A 20615-nucleotide genomic window follows, 5' to 3' on the forward strand; every position below is an offset into this window, starting at 1 on the left:
ACCAACGGGATGACAGTGATACAGTGATATAATATTTATTATATAATATTATATGATATAATATTAATATAAAACGAATTATTAAATTAATAAAATAATTATTTATTAATAAATATAAATTTATTCATAATTTATATTTATTTGCTCGAGCGGGCCCAGTAATGCCTCCATTGGAGACTTTGTTGTTACTGTGTCTGGCATATCGAATACGTCACGGGGAGCTTGCCAGGCTCTGCCGTACAGGTGAGATACTCTCGGTAGCTTACCGGGCTCTCCGAGAGGGGCGGAGGAATCGAACTCGGGTCAGCCATGTTGACTGCATGCAAGGCAAACACCCTGCCGCTGTGCTATCGCTCCAGCCCACATTTATATTTATAGTAAATATAAATTATTAGATTTACTATAAATTTGTTTAATACCTATTGATTATTATAAATAGGTATTATAAATAGATACCTTATAAATAGTATCTGTATGAAGGTATACTTAGAAAAAAATGCTGATTAAAGAAATTTCATAAATATATAATCCAAACAAACTTAATAAGATAGAAAACTTAGATTTAAATTTTTCACTTTGAAACTTCTGATGGTAAGTTTATTTATAATTGAAAAACCTGAAAACAACCAAGAGATCCTTCAGTTGGTGAATGGAAAAACTGTACTGAATTTATTTTTACATGTAAATATATAGTTTTACTATATATTTACAGTATATTCCAACCCAAAGATGATCTGAAATTATAATTTCCCTCTGAAATTGTCTAAAACAAAATGGCATAACCATTACAAGAGTTCAGAACTGCAAGACACACACATCTTCTAAAACACAAGGTCAACTAACATCAAACCTATAGCATTATTAAACATGATGATAAAGCATAAAATGATAAATGCCCAGCCAGTACAAAACAGTTCCCAGGCATGAAGCTTGGCAGGGACACATTCAGGATGCCTACTGCCATTAGCATGACTGCTGCAAAGCTGAACATTAGTTTTGCTTTTTGTCCTTTGTCATTAAAGCAAAAAAATTCTCTGCATCTTTTTTTGTTAATGTCAAAGATGTAAACATAGAGTAGGGTACAGAGAACTGACTTTGGATTAGATTTGGTGATATCAGTACAAATTCATGTTTATCTTGTATATCGGTCAATGGGTAAGTGTAGAAATAACTATATGTGCATATATACAAACTCACATACAACAAAATATTTTCTTGCTCTACTTACTATAAGGAGCGATAGCACAGCGGGTAGGGCGTCTGCCTTGCACGCAGCCAACATGGCCGACCCGAGTTCGATTCCTCCGCCCCTCTCGGAGAGCCCGGCAAGCTACCGAGAGTATTCGATATGCCAGACACAGTAACAACAAAGTCTCCAATGGAGACATTACTGGGCCCGCTCAAGCAAATTGATGATCAACAGGAGGGTCTTTACTTACTATAAGGTAAAGGTAAAGGTAAAGGTAAAGGCCCTCCCGTTGATCGTCGATTTGCTCGAGCGGGCCCAGTAACGTCTCAATTGGAGACTTTTGTTGTTACTGTGTCTGGCATATCGAATACTCTCGGTAGCTTGCCGGGCTCTCCGAGAGGGGCGGAGGAATCGAACTCGGGTCGGCCATGTTGGCCCCTTGTAAGGCGAACGCCCTACCCGCTGTGCTATCGCTCCAGCCCACTTACTATAAGAATAAGCACTATATGATCAGATTTGATCTCTATATAGCAATGTCCCAATGTAATACAAGTAATGATTATGGTAATATTCAAATACTATCTTTAGAATTCAAGAAAATAAAGGGAGAAGATATCAAAAACAGAAATAAAAGTTTACAAATTTTCTAGCTCTTTAATATATCTCTAGAGTGAGAGAGGGTGTAGATGCCAGGACAGATCAGCAACCTAGAGTCCAGATTTTGGTAAGAACAGCCACCAAACGGCAACCATGAAGAAAAAAATAAGATGTATGGAATGTTGTCTGAGGGGATGGAGGGAGCAGACAATTTATTTCCTTCTTCCTGATCTCACAAAGTATTTATAAGATGCATTTTATATTTATTTCTCATTCTGCTTTATGCTATATCTATCAACTACTCAATAACTTTGCATGACATCTATCCTCTACTCAATAATTTTTTTAATTTTTTTAATTTTTATTAGTGAGACATCCTGAGATACAGTTGTAGACTTACGATTTTTGTGCTTGGGTTTCAATTATACAATGATCAAATATCCATCCCTCCACCAGTGCCCATTTCCCACCACCACGGATCCCAGTATCCCTCCCAGCCCCCAGCCCCCATCCAACACTGCCTCTGTGGCAGGGCATTCCCTTTTGTTTTCTCTCTTATTGGGTGTTGTGGTTTGCAAAAGAGGCAATGGGTGACAATCATGTTTGGTCTATAGTCTATTTTCAGCATGCTTCTCCCATCCTGGGAGGATCCTCCCAACACCTTTGTTTGGTGATCCCTTCTCTATCTGAGCTCCCTTTTCCCCCAGCATGTGTGGTTGGCCTCCAAGCCATGGATTTTTAAGAGCCAAACAAAACCTGTAGGAATTACCAAGCTAGTCAAGTTTTCCCCACCATGTCCCATAATTACTCACACTCAGTAAGAACCAAATCAATGTTTACTAATAATAGTTTACCTCCCTGTTTAGCATTGCCTACCTTCCCAGGCTAATAAAAGAAAAATAATTGATTAAACTAAAATCTCTTTACTTTCAGGACTACACATTGTTTGTATCATGTTCTGTGATTTGACTATTGATGTGATTACAATAGCTAGCATTTTTTTATTTTTTGCGCATTTCATCCTTCAACTGATAAAAAATGACACTTCATAATATTTTGACTTCACAGCTAACTTTAGAAGGTTTATAAATTGTTGGCTGACTTATAGAGTGATTCTCAAATTCTTCTGTATAATGCCTTTCAATCATTTAAGGAATTTAAAAAAATAAATTATTATTAAAACAGATAACTGAGTCCTGAATCTCTGCATACCTACCAATCTCCCTGCTGGTATTAATAATTTCTGATCACCAACAAAAATGGACTGAAGAATAGCTTTTCTGTAATCAGAATTAAAGGCTTCATACTTTCATTCCAAAAAAACCTTGATAAATTATTACAACCCGCTTTTTCAGAGTAAGTGGTAAGGATGAAGTTTGATGGGATTTCTAGAAAGAGTAGAAAATTTGTGAGAACTATGCTCATTGCTTGGTTTAAAAATAATGGGGCCTGAGTGATAGTACAGATGATAGGGCATTTGCCTTGCATGCGTCCAACCTGGGTTCGATCCCTGGCATCCTATATGGTATCCCCAGAACTGCCAGGAGTAATTCCTGAGTGCAGAGCCAGGAGTAACCCCTGAGCATGTCTGGATGTGACCCCAAAAGAAAAAAAAATTAGTAATTACTGACTAAATTGGTTTAGATTCAAATATCTATAATTTCAATTAAACTGTATTTTAGTACTCTTATGACATATTAAAACAAACAACCACACCTAGGTAGGTGAATCTTTTTTATTTGAAGATTTGTTTTTGACATGGCCACAATTCATTGGACAAACTGAAAATAACAAGTGAGAGAGAAATAAATTTCCTTTTTCATCACTAAAACTAAGAAAATAAGACTCAAATGATAAGGCTGTTTTTGGGCATGACTCACAAATTGCTCAGTAATTATCTACTTAATCACATTAAAACAAAAATTAACCAGAATGTAGAAAATTTATTTATATACTTTTTATCTATTACCTCACCAACCAAAATAAAAGTGACTGGAAAAAGGTCTTGTCAATTTGTCCTTGCCTTTCCCGCCAAGCAAGGTATTAGCGGAACCAAATAAAGTAATTTCCCTGTCAGTTGAAATCTGTTTAGAGTTTATTGTTATTCCATATAATTTTGTGATGGGAACATATCATGTAATTTGCAAAGGTGTTTAATCCCCCAAATTTACTGATACAGCTGAGAATTCTCTACTTAGAGTTCAAGTAAGGACATTTTAATCTATTTCAGCGTGAGTTATTTTAAAATATAGTCCTTACGCTACTTCTAATATCACTCTTTCTACTGTAAGGATAGGGATCTGAGCCTAATCCATTTTTACCCCAACACACTACAGTTAAGAGGATATGTCTTCTTTATATTGATGACTTTGGTTATAAATTCAACTAAAGAGCATAATTCAGTTATCTTGTTTTATTTTAAAATATTATAAAGGCAACTACCCTTTTCTGAACACTTGGATCTGTTCGAGAAACCAGGTAATGTTCATATCCAATTTTTTAATTCTATTCATCCCTTTCTCTTGTGTAAAGAATGACCATTGCCATAGTCCATTTGAGTCCACAATTCCTAGACACTGGAACACAGAACAAGAATTCTCTGTAAGGATCTTATTCTGATCTTAGATTTGTGTGTTTACTCCAAAGTTTAGTACAATTGCTAAGATATGCAAAGCACCAGGATGTAGAAAAGACAGAGGAATGAGTAACTTGTGATATATACACAAATAAATATTATGCAGCTGTAACAAATTAATAAATCATGCAGTCTTCTGAAATATGAACTGAACTAGGATCCTTCCTCAATAAAAGAAGCTGCACTTCACATCTTTCTCTCTGGGAGTTCTTTTCTGAGATGTAAAGACCAGAGCATGTATCTGGGTGGGGATTGAGATTTAGTTAGTTTAACAGAAACCTCACCTTTCTGCATCTCTCCACTCTTTCCTTTCACCCCTACTTATTTTTTTATTGAATCACCATGAGATATAGCTACAGAGCTTTTATGATTGAGTTTCAGTCACACAATGTCCCAACACTCCTCTTTCCACCATGTGCATGTCCCACCACCAATATCCTCCTTATCCTTCCTGCAACGCGCCCCTCCTACCTCTATTGCAGACACTTCCCCCATCCTCCCTCCCTCTCTCTCTCTCTCTTTCTATCTCCCTCTCCATCCCTCCCCTGTGCCCCCTCCTTTATGGGCACTATGGTCTGCAATACAGATGCTGAGAGGCCATTGTGGCTGGTCCTTTATACACTTTTATCACACATCTCCCATCCAGGGTGATCTCTTCCAGCCATCATTGCCATAATGGCCCCTTCTCTATCCTAACTTCCCTCTCCTCTCCCCCCTCTCTTAAGACAGGCTTCCAACCATGTATTCACCCCTACTTACACACACACACACACACACACACACACACACACACACACTGACAACAGAAGGACTCGACTCCTAAAAGGAGCTAGAATTTTTTTTGTAAAAATCATTGCTTCAGCACTAAAGCATAGGAAGTCTAAGATAAATATGGAATATTCTGCTGTCTGAGAACTACTGAAAAAGCAGGGGATTTTATCAAAGATATAAAAACCTGCTTAATGGGGCTTTTACTTTATGAATCTAGACAAATGTGCATTAAATAGCAATATTATCAAAATAATAGGAGAAAATGCAAAATCTTGCCCTTTTGCTTCAATATGAGAGAACAGGAGGAAGTTATGCAAAATATGCAAAGTGTAGGGCAGTTAGAGTAAAGAAAGGACCACTATGACATACTTCAGAAATTTTGACATGGAGATGGTCAACAGGCACATAAAAACTGCTTATTATTACCCATTAGAATGCAAACCAAAATGATGAAATATCACCTTACACCTTTAAGAACAACTCTTATCAAATAAAAGGTTATAAATAATAGCTGACAGGAGAGTGTAGGAAAAATAACTCCCAATAATAAAATCTATCCAGAGAACACAAAATCACTAATTCTAAAAGATATAATGCCCAACCATTTCAAGTGGTGTATAAGCAATCCAAGTTGCCTAGTACAGATGAGAAGCTAAAGAAAATACATATATGTATATATACACACATAATAAAATATTAATCAACAATTACAGGTAAAGGTAAAGGCCCTCCCGTTGATCATCGATTTGCTCGAGCGGGCCCAGTAACGTCTCCATTGGAGACTTTGTTGTTACTGTGTCTGGCATATCGAATACTCTCCGTAGCTTGCCGGGCTCTCCGAGAGGGCGGAGGAAGCTGCGTGCAAGGCAAACGCCCTACCCACTGTGCTATCGCTCCAAATCTTGGGGCTGGAGCAATAACATGGCGGGTAGGACATTTGCCTTGCACGCAGTCAACCCAGTTTTGAATCCCAGCATCCCATATGGTCCCCGAGCACTGCCAAGAGTAATTCCTGAGTGCAGAGCCAGGACCAACCCCTGAGCATCACAAGGTGTGACCCAAAAACCAAATTTAAATAAATTAATTAATTAAATAAAATCTTTCCTTTTGCTACATGAGCAGAACTGGAGGAGATTATGCAAAGGGGAAATAATCAGGAAGACAAATTCTAGATGATCTTAGTTCTCTACGGGCTGAAAACAAGGCAAGGGAAGACACAATTTCCAAAGAAAATAAATCCTTAGATGCTGATTACAGAATTGAGATTGCCAAATTGGGTTGGGGGTGGTATAAGTGACTGAAAGTGTCTATTGCATTTTATAAGTGTTCTTCCTACAGTTATACTGTATCTTAAAATATATATTTACACTCATAAATCAATGTTACCTCATTAAAAATAAATTTAAGAAACAAAATCAACTAACAAGCAACCTAACTTAAAAATGATCCAAAGACCTAGACTCCTCAAAAAAAAAAAAAAAAGAGATGCAGGAGATAGGAGAGATAGTATGGTGGGAATACGCTTGCTTTGCAAACTCCTGATCAGGGTACAATGACTGGCACCCCATATGGTCTCTTTAGCACTGTCCAGGAATGGTCCCTGAGTACAGAAGCATGATTCAGCCCTGAGCACCTACAGGTGTGCCCCAGCCCCAGAAAATAAAGAGAGTTACAAGTGATTAATTTAGCATATAAAAAGATGTCCTATATCATATCTCATCAGAGAATAACTGATTCTAACAATGGTGAGTTATTACTACCCATTTATTAGAATACACATTGACATTGGTGCATGGTACATTGCGGCACTTAGATTGGTGCCATGGTCCTGTAGTGTTACACCACAAGACAGTATCCAGGGCTGCTGAGCTTTTACACTATAGTCATTGTCCCGGCATTGACTAATGAAGTGGCCAATATGGTGTAGTTCCTGCTATTGGCTACTCTGAAGACACTCCCAGACACTGCAAGGGGTACTGAACTTTGGTACCATAGCAACTGCAGGTGCCAGTGCCATTTTTTATGAACCCGGGACCACAGTCTAGACCTGCTAGACCTTGGCATTGTGGCGACTGTAGAACACAATTATGACTGTAAATTCACAGTGGCCCAGCAATACAATGTTAGGTTATTAGGAGACCAAAGAGGAAATCAAGGAATAAATAAATAAAATGATTCTTCAGAACAAATAAGAATGAAGACACAGGACTGGAGAGATAGTATTGCAGGCAGGACACTTGTCTTTCACTATGAGATACTCCAAGGTGTCTCATATGGTTTCCAAGTGTCACCAGGAGTAATTCTCGAGTATAAAACCAGGAGTAACCAGTTGTGGCCGCCAAACAAATAAAAAGGAATAAAGACACAGATTCTTAGAACCTACAACATAAAGTTAAAGTGGTACTCAAGGGTAGTTCTTAATAATACAGACTTAAGAACTTAATAGAAAGGTAAAATAAATCACCTAGAATTACAGCTTGAAAAACTGGAAAAAGAACAATTTAATCCCAAAGTAAGTAGAAAAAACATTAGAGAGTAAATCGAGGAAAGACACAAAGTGTACATAAAACTGGAGATGATGTTTCAAAAGAAAACTGATATCCAAAAAAATTCTTTGCTAGACTCACGAGAACAAAAGATAAAATAATTAAAAGGGTCAGATAAAAGGGGAGAAATTACAAGTCACCTCAGAAATACAAAAAAGATTACTATAAACAACACTATGCCTCTGTATGATAGAGCTTAGATGAAATTGATGAATTCTTATAATTATACAAAATCCTAAGATTGAATCAGAACGAATTAGAAAGCCTGAAAAGACCAATCACAAGTAAGAAAAATGAAACAGTAATTAAACATCTTAAGATTTTTTAATTAAAAATTATGCAAACTTCTAAAAACTCAGGTTCACACAATTCAAAAGTGAGTTGTACCAAACTTTCAAAGTCTTATTATCTATACACTTCAAGTCCTTCCAAAATATTAAAGAAACAAGAATCTTTCCTAACAGCTTCTATGAAGTCAACCCTATTCTATGCTAAATGTAGTCTGTACTAAACATAGTTGTTGATAGTCTAAAAATAATTACATGCTGTATACTAGGTGAATATCAATGCAAAGATCCTCAACAAAATAATAACAAATCAAATAAAATAATATACATAAAGGCTATACACCATAAGCAACTGAATTTATTCCAGGGATGCAAGAATGATTCAGTATGTGAAAATCGATTATTATAATTCACCATATGAACAAAAAGAAAGATAAAATTACATAATCATATCAATAGATGAAGAGAAAGCTTTGTTCAAGATTCAACATTCATTCATGATGAAAATCCTCAATAAAATTGGGACAGAAGAAATGTCTTCAAAACTAGCAATGGGTATTTTGAATCTACTTCATACTTCAACCTACAATAAACCCACAAAAAACATCAGATTGAATGTCAAAAACCTAAGAGCCTTCCACTGAAATCGGACACAAGGCAAAGCTGGCTGTCTACTTTCTCCTCTATTGCTCAATATAATTTTGGAAGCCCTCATCACAGTCACTCATGAAAAATAATTCAAGGGAACACAAATTTGGAAAGACAATGTCAAGTTATCATTACAAATATTATAATTTACACAAAGACACTAAAATGCCATATAAATCTCTTAGAAAAGAGAAATAATAAAACAGGTTATAAAATCAATACACAAAAAACCTGTTGCATTTCTGTGTGAATTAAAGACTAGAAAACAATTTAAACATTGAAATAATGTTGTTTACCCATCATAACACAGAAAGCACCATTTTTTTTTACTTAGTCCTTTAGACTACATTTTGAGATATGTATCGCAATTATTTTAGACATAGTTTACCAGACTTGCCAGAAATAAGACTAGAATAGAAATTCATATCTAACACCAAAGTCTACATCTCCAATTCCATCACAAGACCACATCCTTCCAACAAAGACCCCAGGTTTCCTCCAACATCATCAACCTGTCTTCTTTACAGATAATTACTTAAGTTTAATATTTGTAGTTTGGGTCTCATGCTTACTGGAGATATCAAAGGTGGGCAAACCTTTGGCACTAGATTACAGAATGAAAATTCCAGGCAAGAAAAAGGGAGGAGAAAAGTGAGATGTGTCGGTCTAAAACTAATAGAGGGGCAAGGATTAGGATCTTGAGCTCATTTTTTGTATAGAGACAAAGTATTTATACATAGCTGTGCATTTAAAAAAATTAAAATAGAGATTCTATGGCTTACAATACTATTAATAATGGTTTGTCATGCAAATAATTCCCAGCAGCTCATCCATATATGCCTAATGGAACACTAGAGGTTAACTGAATAATATCAATGTTAAACAAGTATATCTTATTATGAGTGCATGGCAGGAATAGCACTTAGAAAATTCTTCGGATCAACATATGGGTGAAAAATCAAATTTAAAGAACTCCTTCAAAAAGCATCTAAGACCTGTTACTAAGAATATGTTGATAAATCTCAACCATAATGCTAAGGCAGAAGCTATTTTGTCTCTCTGTCAGCAAAAACTCAAATAGAATAAATTGGGTTCCAGGAGCTCTCTCTTTCCACTGGGAAATGCCACAGGAAGCTAGGTTGTTTCTATATAGCCGTCGTTACAGATTGTCAATATAGTTAGGTATGAAGATAACAAATATTTAAAAAATGGTTAGTACAGATAACTTTATTGGTGTTAATAGCTTCACAGGTATGCTTTACACATGAAACAAACAGATTATTAAATAAGTTATTCAATAAATTTTAATTATGAAGAAATATAACATATCCCCCTGTGGATTAAAACTAAATATGACAGAACATATAAAGGAAAAGAGAAGAAGATGGCAAAGTTTGAAATAAGATAACAGAATTTGGGGAAGCATTTGCTGGCTGGGCACTGTCACTGCACTATCCACTGTCCTCCTGTTGTTAATCATTTTTCTTGAGCGGGCCCAGTAAAGTCTCCATTTTGAAACTTGTTTTTACTGTGTTTGTCATATCAAATACGTCACAGGTAGCTTGCCAAGGCTTTGCCTTGTGGGCGAGATACTCTCGGTAGCGAGAGGGACAGAGGAATCAAACTCGTGTCGGCCAGGTTGGCTGCATGTAAGGCAAAAGCCCTACTCACTGTGCTATCACTCCAGCTGACTGGACAAATAACTATAAATTTACTTAATAGATTTCTCATTGATTATTTTGGAATTTTATAATCATTCCAAGTAACTATCTCAGATATGGTCAGTATAGCATTTGGTTGTCAGTGGGATCTTACTCATGGAGTGATATATTAAGTAGAAAATAAAGTTCTTTCTCTGATATCAAAAAATAAAAAAACAGTGTTCATATCTCCTCATGTCTGTAATGAAAGAGACATTAGTGCTTGCCAAAAAACTTTTCAAATTATTAATAGAGTTCTGTGCAGACCATTATTCATAAATGCCCAAAGCTTAATCCATTCTTATGAGCTACATGAGGTGATAGGAATTCTTTGGCCATTTAAGCACATAATTCCAACTACTACTTGAGAAAAGTGTCGCATTTACACCTTACTCCAAAAACATTGATGCAAATAGCAATCTGTAATCACTTTGTTTGAAAGTTGTCTGAGATGTAACAGATGAGAGCTAATCTTCAAAAGAACACTGTTCTTCATAAGCAACCTGTGCTGGCGCGGACATAGCAAGATAGGGACACTCCTTCACTGCTGGTGGGAATGCTGACGGGTTCAGCCCTTTTGGAAAACAGTATGGACGAATCTCAAAAAATTAGAAATTGAGCTCCCATTTGACCTAGCAATACCACTCCTGGGAATATATCCCAGAGAGGCAAAAAAGTATAGTTGAAGTGACATCTGCACTTGTTTGTTCATTGCAGCACTCTTTACAATAGCCAGAATCTGGAAAAAACCTGAGTCCCTGAGAACAGATGACTGGTTAAAGAAATTTTGGTACATTTACACAATGGAGTACTATGTAGCTGTTAGAAAAGACAAAGTCATGAAATTTACATACAAGTGGTACTGCAGGGAAAGTATGTTAAGAGAAATGACTCAGAAAGAAAGGGATAGACATAGAAAGATTGCATTCATTTGGGGAACATAAAGTAACAAAATAGGAGACTAACACTCAAGAATGGCCAAGATTAATACGAGGAATTTTACTCCATGGCTTGGAGGCCCACCACACATGCTAGGGGAAAAGGGAGCTCAGATAGAGAAGGGAGCACCAAATAAAGTGTGTTGGGAGGATCCTCCCAGGATGGGAGAAGCATGCTGAAAGTAGACTACAGACCAAACATGATTGTCACCCATTGCCTCTTTTGCAAACCACAACACCCAATAGGAGAGACAGAACAAAAGGGAGTGCCCTGCCACAGAGGCAGGGTGGGAAGGCGGAGATGGGGGTGGGAGGGATACTGGGATCCGTGGTGGTGGGAAATGGGCACTGGTGGAGGGATGGGTATTTGATCGTTGTATAATTGAAACCCAAACACTAAAATTTGTAAGTCTAAAACTGTACCTCATGGTGTCTCACTAATAAAAATTAAAAAAAAAAAACACTGCTCTTAAGCCACCAGCATGCTGGTTTATCTAAAAGATGGATATTAGATTGTGAAAACTATTGGAAATACATTTCTATCAAATTTAAAACAATACTTTATTGTCATAGTTTAATTTCAAGTATATGTAATTCTATTATTATTTATTATTGCATACTAATTATTGAAACTTAATTTCTTCTCTCTGTCTCTGACTCTCTCTTTCTCTGCCTTCCTCCTTCCCGCTCCTTCTCTTCCTTTCCCTTCTCCCTCTGTCTATCCCTCTCTCTACTTTCCCCTCACTCTCCCTTCTTCCTGCCTCTCTCCTGGATGGTTTTGCTTAGCATAAATCCCTCCAGTTCCATACATGTCTTTGCAAGTGACAAGATTTTTCTTCTTATAGCTGAGAGATACTTCACTGTGTAAAAGTACCACATATCTTATCTATCAGAAAATAAGTCAAAATTAGGAAATGTAGAAAAACTAGGAAATGCAATAGGTACAGGGTGTTAGACTATAACTATAGTTATCAATATCATCTTATTTCAATAGAAACTTTGATATAGATATAAATCTATATTATGCAAACATACATAAAAGGGAAAACATTAAGTTTAAAGTGAAAAAGTCAAGAACTTAAATCACTCAAGTGTTAAAAGTTAATATCACCATCAATAATAGAACAAATAAAAATCATATGCCACCTGATGGGATGCTGAGAAGAACACAGCCTCATTTCTGTGATAGGCCTAACTAGAAAGAAGGGAGGAAAAATTATATAAAAATAGGAAACTGCCTCAGCATTTATAACATTTTAAAAACATGACAACTGAAATGGAGGTGTGATTTTAACATAATTCTTTGCATATTTCACTGGGACTTCCAACTTTTTTTTTTTTTTGCTTTTTGGATCACACCTGGCGATCCACAGGGGTTACTCCTGGCTCATGTGCTTAGGTATTATTCCTGGAGATGCTCAGGGGACCATATGGGATGCTGGGAATTGAACCTGGGTCGGCGGCGTGCAAGGCAAACACCCCACCCGCTGTACTATTGCTCCAGCCCCAGGACTTCCAATTTCTTTAAAAAAAAACTTTACCAGTTTTATTCAGGCCTGTTATCTATTCCACTGTTAATTGTACTTTCATGCATGCATCATTTCAACAACACTGAGCCCACTTCGGCCCATCAGTGTTCCAAGAGCTCATCCCGGCACCCACTTCCCATGGAAGCTCAGTCTATAGACAAAATCTCCAGTTCAGATGACTGTGGTCATTTTTTGATTCCTTACTATGTTTCTTTATGATGTTTTTTATGTTTCTTACTATGTTTCTGTTTCTTTATGATGGTTACACTGCAGTTATATAGAAAACTGTCCTTGTTTCCAAGAAATATGTGTTAACATACAAGAAAATGAAATAAATTAACCAGTTATTCTCAAATTATTGAAGAGATAAAATATTTGCAGTGTAATTTTAAGACTGTTTAAAAGTATTTTTAAAACCTTAAAATCAATATTATAATTATTTTAAAACCAAATTAAAAGCACAGAAAATTATAATATAGAAAATGCAAATTATCATTATCCAATTTTTCAACTTCAATAAACTGTTTCTGTGTTAGTAGTAGTACTACTTATCAAGCTTTTTCCTTAATAATGTACATTGTATGTACATGATCTCATTTGCATGCTTATAAACTATCAATATTTTACCCATTTTACAAAGGAGGGAACTCAGAGAGAAAGAAGAAGTTTGCTCAATTTGCTTAGTTCATAACTACTGAAACCAGGGTAAGAACGACTTATGTTTAATCCTAAAGTCTATAATATTAATGATAGCAAAGTGCCTTTTTTAGGTCTACAGTAAGTTTCTTTGTTTCACTCTGGATTTACAGGAATTTTGTTTCTGTTTTTAAATTTACAATTATTTTATGAACCATGACTGCTATTTCAGCTAAAAGGATAATTTATAAATTTCTTTAACCAAAAAAGAATTCTTTCCTAGACTGGGAAAGAGTCTGCTGGAAGCCTTGGTCTTTGCAGGAAATGGTTCTTTGCATCTAACTTGTGATTCTTTTACCATCACATGCATGTTTTTCTTATATAAGCTTGCAGTTCGCCTTTATTAGGAGTATTTGTGGATCAGAGAGATAGTACAGAGACTAAGGTGCATGAGAGACATTTGAATGACACCAAAATTTGATTCAGAGATTACCACAGGACTTAAATCCCTGGATCCTTGCACTGGTCTAGAACCATTTAAGAGACCTAAAAGAGTAGTTTTCAAATTTTATAACATACACAAATTAACTAAAGAACTGATTTGCAAGAGAATAACTGGGCCATATGATCAAAGTTTCTGTTTCAGTAGAGTGTACACCAAATTTATTTATTTATTTTTTAAACTTACTTTCCTCTCCAGCAAGCTACTGAGAGTATCTCACCCGCATAGCAAAGCCTGGCAAGCTACCCATGATGTATTTGATATGCTAAAAACAGTAACAACAAGTCTTACAATTTGTTGTGAGACTTTACAAGTGCCCCCTCGAGCAAATCGATGAACAATGGGAGGGCAGTGCTACTTTCCTCTCTTTTTCATTTTCTTTTCCTTTTTCTTTTTCTTTTTTTCTTTCTTTCTTTATTTTCCTTCTTTCTTTCTTTCTTTCTTTCTTTCTTTCTTTTCTTTTTTATTTCTTTATTTTTTTTCTGTGCCACATCTGTGGCCTACTCCCTACAGTGTGTTCTGGGGTCATTTCCCAGCCTTGCTCAGGTAATCATAAGGTTCTGAGAGTAGAACTCAGGCTTCATGCCTGCAAACCATGTACTCAGCCCTTCGAGCTACATTTCCAGGTCAACCTCAAATTTACAGTTTTTCTAAAATGTGAACAAAGACTTTAGTTTTGCTTTTTATGTTAACCTTAAAAAAAGGGAGACATTCGAAGTGACATCTGCACTTGTTTGTTCATTGCAGCACTCTTTACAATAGCCAGAAACTGGAAGAAACCTGAATGCCCACGAACAGATGACTGGTTAAAGAAACTTTGGTACATCTACACAATGGAGTACTATGTAGCTGTTAGAAAAGATGAAGTCATAAAATTTACATACAAGTGGTACAACATGGAAAGTATCATGCTAAGCGAAATGAGTCAAAAAGAGAGGGATAGACATAGAAAGATTGCATTCATCTGGGGGATATAAAGTAACAAAGTATGAGATTAATACCCAAGAATAGCTGAGATCAGCACCAGGAGGATTACTCCATAGCTTAGAGGCCAGCCGGGTATCCTAGAGGAAAGGGCAGTTCAGATAGAGAAGGGAGCACCAAATAAAGGATGTTTGGAGGATCCTCCCAGGAGGGGAGATGCATGTCGAAAGTGGACTATGGACTGAACATGTTTGCCACTCAATGCCTCTTTTGCAGACCACAACACCCAAAAGGAGAGAGAGAACACAGGGGATTGCCCTGCCACAGAGACAGGGGGGATGGGGGGGTGGGGGGATATTATCCATGGTGGTGAAAAACGGGCACTGGTGGAGGGATGGGTATCTGATCATTGTATAATTGAAACCCAAGCACAAAAAATTGTAAATCTACAACTGTAAAAATAAAATAAAATAAAATAAAATAAAGGGGTAAAGGTAAAGGTAAAGGTAAAGGCCCTCCCGTTGATCGTCGATTTGCTCGAGCGGGCCCAGTAACAAAAAAGAATACTGTTTAGGCATGTGCTGCACCATACCTACCCCCCAAGAGTGTTAGATCTTAATGATGGTGGGGTCCCCAGGTGACCTACTGAAAGTAGGCAAAAGAAATCTGCTGCTTTCTCTCTACCCTCTGCTAGTCTGGGAGCAGGTAGAGAAATCCTAGACTGGGAAAGAGTCTGCTGGGAGCCTTGGTCTTTCCAGGAAATTAGTGTCAGGCCTAGAACCTTATCCAGGACTTGGGTCCTTGCTTTTCTCTCTCAGAAAAGAATTTGGAAATTACAAGAACAGAGGAGTTGGTAATTACATCCTTTTGCTACCTTTCTTCAGAAATAATTCATACATTTATACAGAAATAATTTATACATAGAATGATAGTTAGGCTTCTTTATGTTTTACTTATACATGGATCTAAAGTACTTGATAAGTCTAAACTAAACTTCAGAGATGTGTAGAATATAAAACATAATTCTTGTAACCTTCAGTTCTTCAGGAGGCAAGAGATGGACTTACTGGAGAAATGAAAAAGATAGGTCAAATAAAAGAAAATTTAAAAAACAAAAAGAAGAAGAAACACACTATAAATATCATAATGGACTCTATAAACAGGTAGGTAGAAAATAAAAGAGAGGCCAAAGAGATAGTATAGCAGGTAGAGTGTTTGCCTTGCATGTGTCCAACTTGGGCTCAGTACCAGGCTCCCCATATGGTCCCCTGAGCACTGCCAAAATGATTCCGAGAATGTAGTCAGGAGTAAGTCTTGAGAATGGCCAGACATAGCCCCAATGTCAAGAAAATTAACAAGAGGAACAAAGCACTACTATAGTGACCACATTGCCTTGCATGTGGCCAACTTAGGTTAGATCTCCGGCATCCCATCTTGTCCCCCAAGCATCTCCAGGAGTAATTTCTAAGTGTAGAAACAGGGGTAATCCCAGATCATCACTGGGTGTGACCAAAGAAAAAACCCAAATTAAAAAATTCCTAGAAAAAAAACAAGAATTTTGCATCATCCTTGGGCATCCCCTCACATTTGTATTGTCCAGAAGTAATACTTTCTTCCTGAGCATGTGATGGACATATTTCATGAAGTTGCGACTATAGTTAGAGTCGCAAATATCAAGATAGAGGTAGGATAAATTGTAATGAGAATATTCTAAAGAAAACCGATCCTGTGGTTTCTGTTTCCCAAAAGAGAGAAAATATTTAACTGAGACTTCTGGTTAGAGAATTTGTGTGCAGGGACATTATAGAACTCTGTGCATACCATTTAGGCCTTTAAAGGCAGATATCATGCTAGTAAATTTTATATTATGATTTCCAGGAAGATAATATTTACTCAACAAAGGTGGAATTAGAGAATAAACAGATGGATTGGTGTACATGTTAATAAACTCGTAAGAAATGAGTATCTATGCTGCAAAAGACAAACATAACATTGTGAGACATGACATGGAAACAAAAGATGTTTAATGGGCCACTATAAAAAATAAAATAACCTGTAACTATAAGTCTTTTAATGTTAAAATTACAAAAGGACTAATAATCATCTTAGTAACTCCTTATAGTACAAATGGAGAATCTGGGGCTAATTAAATGAAGGTGACTTCAAGAATAGAAAACTTGCAGTTAATAAATCATGAATTGAATCTTAGATGTCCAAGAAAGCATTCTACTGAAATCATGGCCTGTTCTGTACCTAGACGCATAAGAATAAGCCACCAGCAATCCCTATACAAGCAGATGACAAGCACATCAGAAATATATCCCTAAAGGATGCAAAACAATTAGTGCACAATTTCCCACTTAGTGCTACAAGGCTTGACTGTCGAGAAATTTGTAAAACAATCAGCTCTCCATGTCATCAAACTGATTTATTTTTAAAAGTCAGTCTTACTATTTCCTTTACTGCCTATAACCTAAGATAATTAATACAAATAACATGGTAGAAATACTCAGCAGAAAATGATCTTGAGAGCACTTGAGGTCAGACTCTCATGAAAAGAAATCTTTTCAAGCAGCTGCATGACTACCTATAATTCACAGGAGGTTCGAGTCAATAGAATTCTGAAAGGCTGACTCCACATTCTGTTCCTCATTAGGTAACTACTGTTTGTCAGAAACTTGGACAAGCTCTAACAATATATCACAACCATAGATATTACCCTAAGTGACTTTTACTCTGTTGTTTAATTTCCAAGCTTCTTTTTGTCTGCTGCCCTAATTCATTAACAACAGTATTACCTAACCAGGGGAAGGAAAATGTTTTATGCCAAAGGACATTTAGATATATATAACATCACTTTCCGTCTACAAAATACAGGATACACAATAGAGATGGGCCACAGGCAGCTGAAGAGAGCATGTTTGTTTGCCTCATCATGTAGAGGGGCCATACCGTATGATTTGACAAACCATATATGGCCCATAGTTCAGACATTCTCTTCCCTTTATCAAAGAACATATATTTGAATCACTTAACCTTCATTATTTTTAATAAAAATATACAATGTATTCTTTTTCTCTATATTCTCTTCTATATTCTCTTTTAGAGGTTCCCTACTATATTCGTGTCCATATTCCCTTACAGAGTCAAGCAAGATGGTCAAGCACCATCTTTTATTTTTTAATTTTTATTAAAGATCCATAACTTAAAAAGACTGATAGTTGCATTTTAGGCATACAATAACTCAACACCAAACCTTTCACCAATGTCAACTTCCTTCTACTAGTGCAAGCATCATCTTTTTGTTTGTTTGTTTGTTTGTTTCTTTTTTTTTTTACAGTTGTAGGTTTACAATTTTTTGTGCTTGGGTTTCGATTATACAATGATCAGATACCCATCCCTCCACCAGTGCCCATTTTCCACCACCATGGATAATATCCCCCCACCCCTATCCCCCCATCCCCCCTGCCTCTGTGGCAGGGCAATCCCCTGTGTTCTCTCTCTCCTTTTGGGTGTTGTGGTCTGCAAAAGAGGCATTGAGTGGCAAACATGTTCAGTCCATAGTCTACTTTCGACATGCATCTCCCCTCCTGGGAGGATCCTCCAAACACCCTTTATTTGGTGCTCCCTTCTCTATCTGAACTGCCCTTTCCTTTTTTCTTGATAAAAAAATTCAAACTCAGATCTCTACCTAACACCATGTACAAAAGTCAGATCAAAATGGATTAAACACCTCAACATCAGACCAGAATCCATAAGGTACATTGAAGACAAGGCCGGCAAAACCCTCCACGACATTGAAGCTAATGGTATTTTCAAAGATGGCATGCCACTGCCCAAGCAAGTGAAAACAGGGATAAACAAATGGGACTATCTTAAACTAAGAAGCTTCTGCACCTCAAAAGAAACAGTGACCAAAATACAAAGACAGACTACAGGATGGGAAAGGGTATTCATCCAATAATGGGTTGATATCAAGGATATACAAAGCACTGGTTGAAGTCCACAAGAAGACACCATACAACCCCATAAAAAAATAGGGTGATGAAATCAACAGAAACTTTCTCAAAAAATAATTCTGAATGGCTAAAAGGCACATAAGAAAATGCTATTCATCACTAATCATCAGGGAGATGCAGACAAAAACAACAATGAGATATCATCTCACACCACAGAGACTGGCCCACATCCAAAAGAACAAAAGGAACTGGTGTTGGCACAGATGTGGGGAGAAAGGGATGTGGGGAGAAAGGGACTCTCCTTCACTGCTGGTGGGAATGCTGACTAGCTCTGCCCTTTTGGAAAACAATATGGACGCTTCTCAAAAAAATTAGAAATTGAGCTCCCATTTGACCCAGCAATACTACTTCTGGGAATATACCTCAGAGAGTCAAAAAAGTATAGTCGAAATGATATATGCACTTGTATGTTCATTGCTGCACTATTAACAATACCCAAAATTTGGAAAAAACCCGAGCACCCAAGAACAGATGACTGGCTAAAGAAACTTTGGTACATCTACACAGTTGAATACTATGCAGCTATTAGAAAAGATGAAGTTATGAAATTTTCATATAAGTGGATTAACATGGAAAGTATCATGTTAAGTGAAGTGAGTCAGAAAGAAAGGAACAGGCATAGAAAGATTGCACTCATTTGTGGAATATAAAGTAACAGAATGGGAGACTAACACCCAATAGTAGTAGAGGTAACGAAAACGAGGTTTCCTCCATGGCTTGGAAATGGGCCTCATGCCTCATGCTGGGGGAAAAGGCAGCTCAAATAGAGAAGGGAATGCCAAGTAAAGGATGTTAGAAGGAACCAATCGGGTTGAAAGATGCATGCCAAAAGTAGACTACAGACTAAACATGATGGCCGCTCTACACTTCTATTGAAAACTACAACACCCAAAAGGAGAGAGAGAGCAAAAGAAAATGCCCTGCCACAGAGGTGGGGCGGGGTAGTGGGGGGTGGGGTGGGCGTGGTGGGAGCAAAGCTGGGTCCATTGGTGGTGTGAAATGGGCACTGGTGGAGGGAAGGGTTAACTATCACTTGATAACTTGACATCCCGTTACTCATCGATTTGCTCGAGTGGGCACCAGTAAAATATCAATTCGTCCCTGTCAATGCTAGTGTAGCCCAATGGCATTTGCTCATTCTAGGAACACGAACTGCCTCAAAACAATTGTTCAGGGTCTTGATGAAGATGTCCGAGCATCTTTTAGGTGGGCGGGCACACAATCTTTTAATGTCCTGTGGAATCCAGTCAGTAACGGCTCTAGTCCAGCGGTCATCTCCAATTTCATTACGTGTCCAGCCCATCTGATTTTCGACGGCTTAGTAAATGAGACAGCGTCCCTGATTCTTGAACATTGATGGAGGTCGGAACTCTGGATTCTTTCTCTCATTTGAGTGAAGCACACTACTCCAAGCACAACTCTTTCGATTCCTCTTTAGGAGACCCAAATAGCGTTCTCATCCTGTTTTCGTAGGGCCCAGGTCTCTGAGGCATAAGTTAATGCAGGAAGAACAGTGGAATCAAAGAGATGTTCCTGGAGCCGGAGGTCTTAGCTATTTCTTCAATGCTCTTGAAGGCATTCCAAGCTGCTCTCTTCCTCCTGTGCAACTCAGGTGCCAGGTCATTCGTCATGTTGACTTCTTGACCTAGGTATGCATTTGAAGATATTCATTCCATTGAGAGTGAATGGAATGT

At 37.2% G+C, this 20615-nt stretch overlaps 1 protein-coding gene across 1 annotated transcript in view; it reads right to left on the minus strand.

Annotated features, from left to right (window-relative positions):
* Positions 1 to 20615, minus strand: part of LOC130025504 (disks large 1 tumor suppressor protein-like) — a 590309-nt gene that overhangs the window by 252477 nt on the left and 317217 nt on the right. The gene's annotated exons all lie outside the window — the stretch shown is intronic.

Source organism: Sorex fumeus, unplaced genomic scaffold (genome assembly GCF_029834395.1).
Source record: "Sorex fumeus unplaced genomic scaffold, SorFum_2.1 ptg000030l, whole genome shotgun sequence".
Lineage (NCBI taxonomy): Eukaryota > Metazoa > Chordata > Mammalia > Eulipotyphla > Soricidae > Sorex > Sorex fumeus.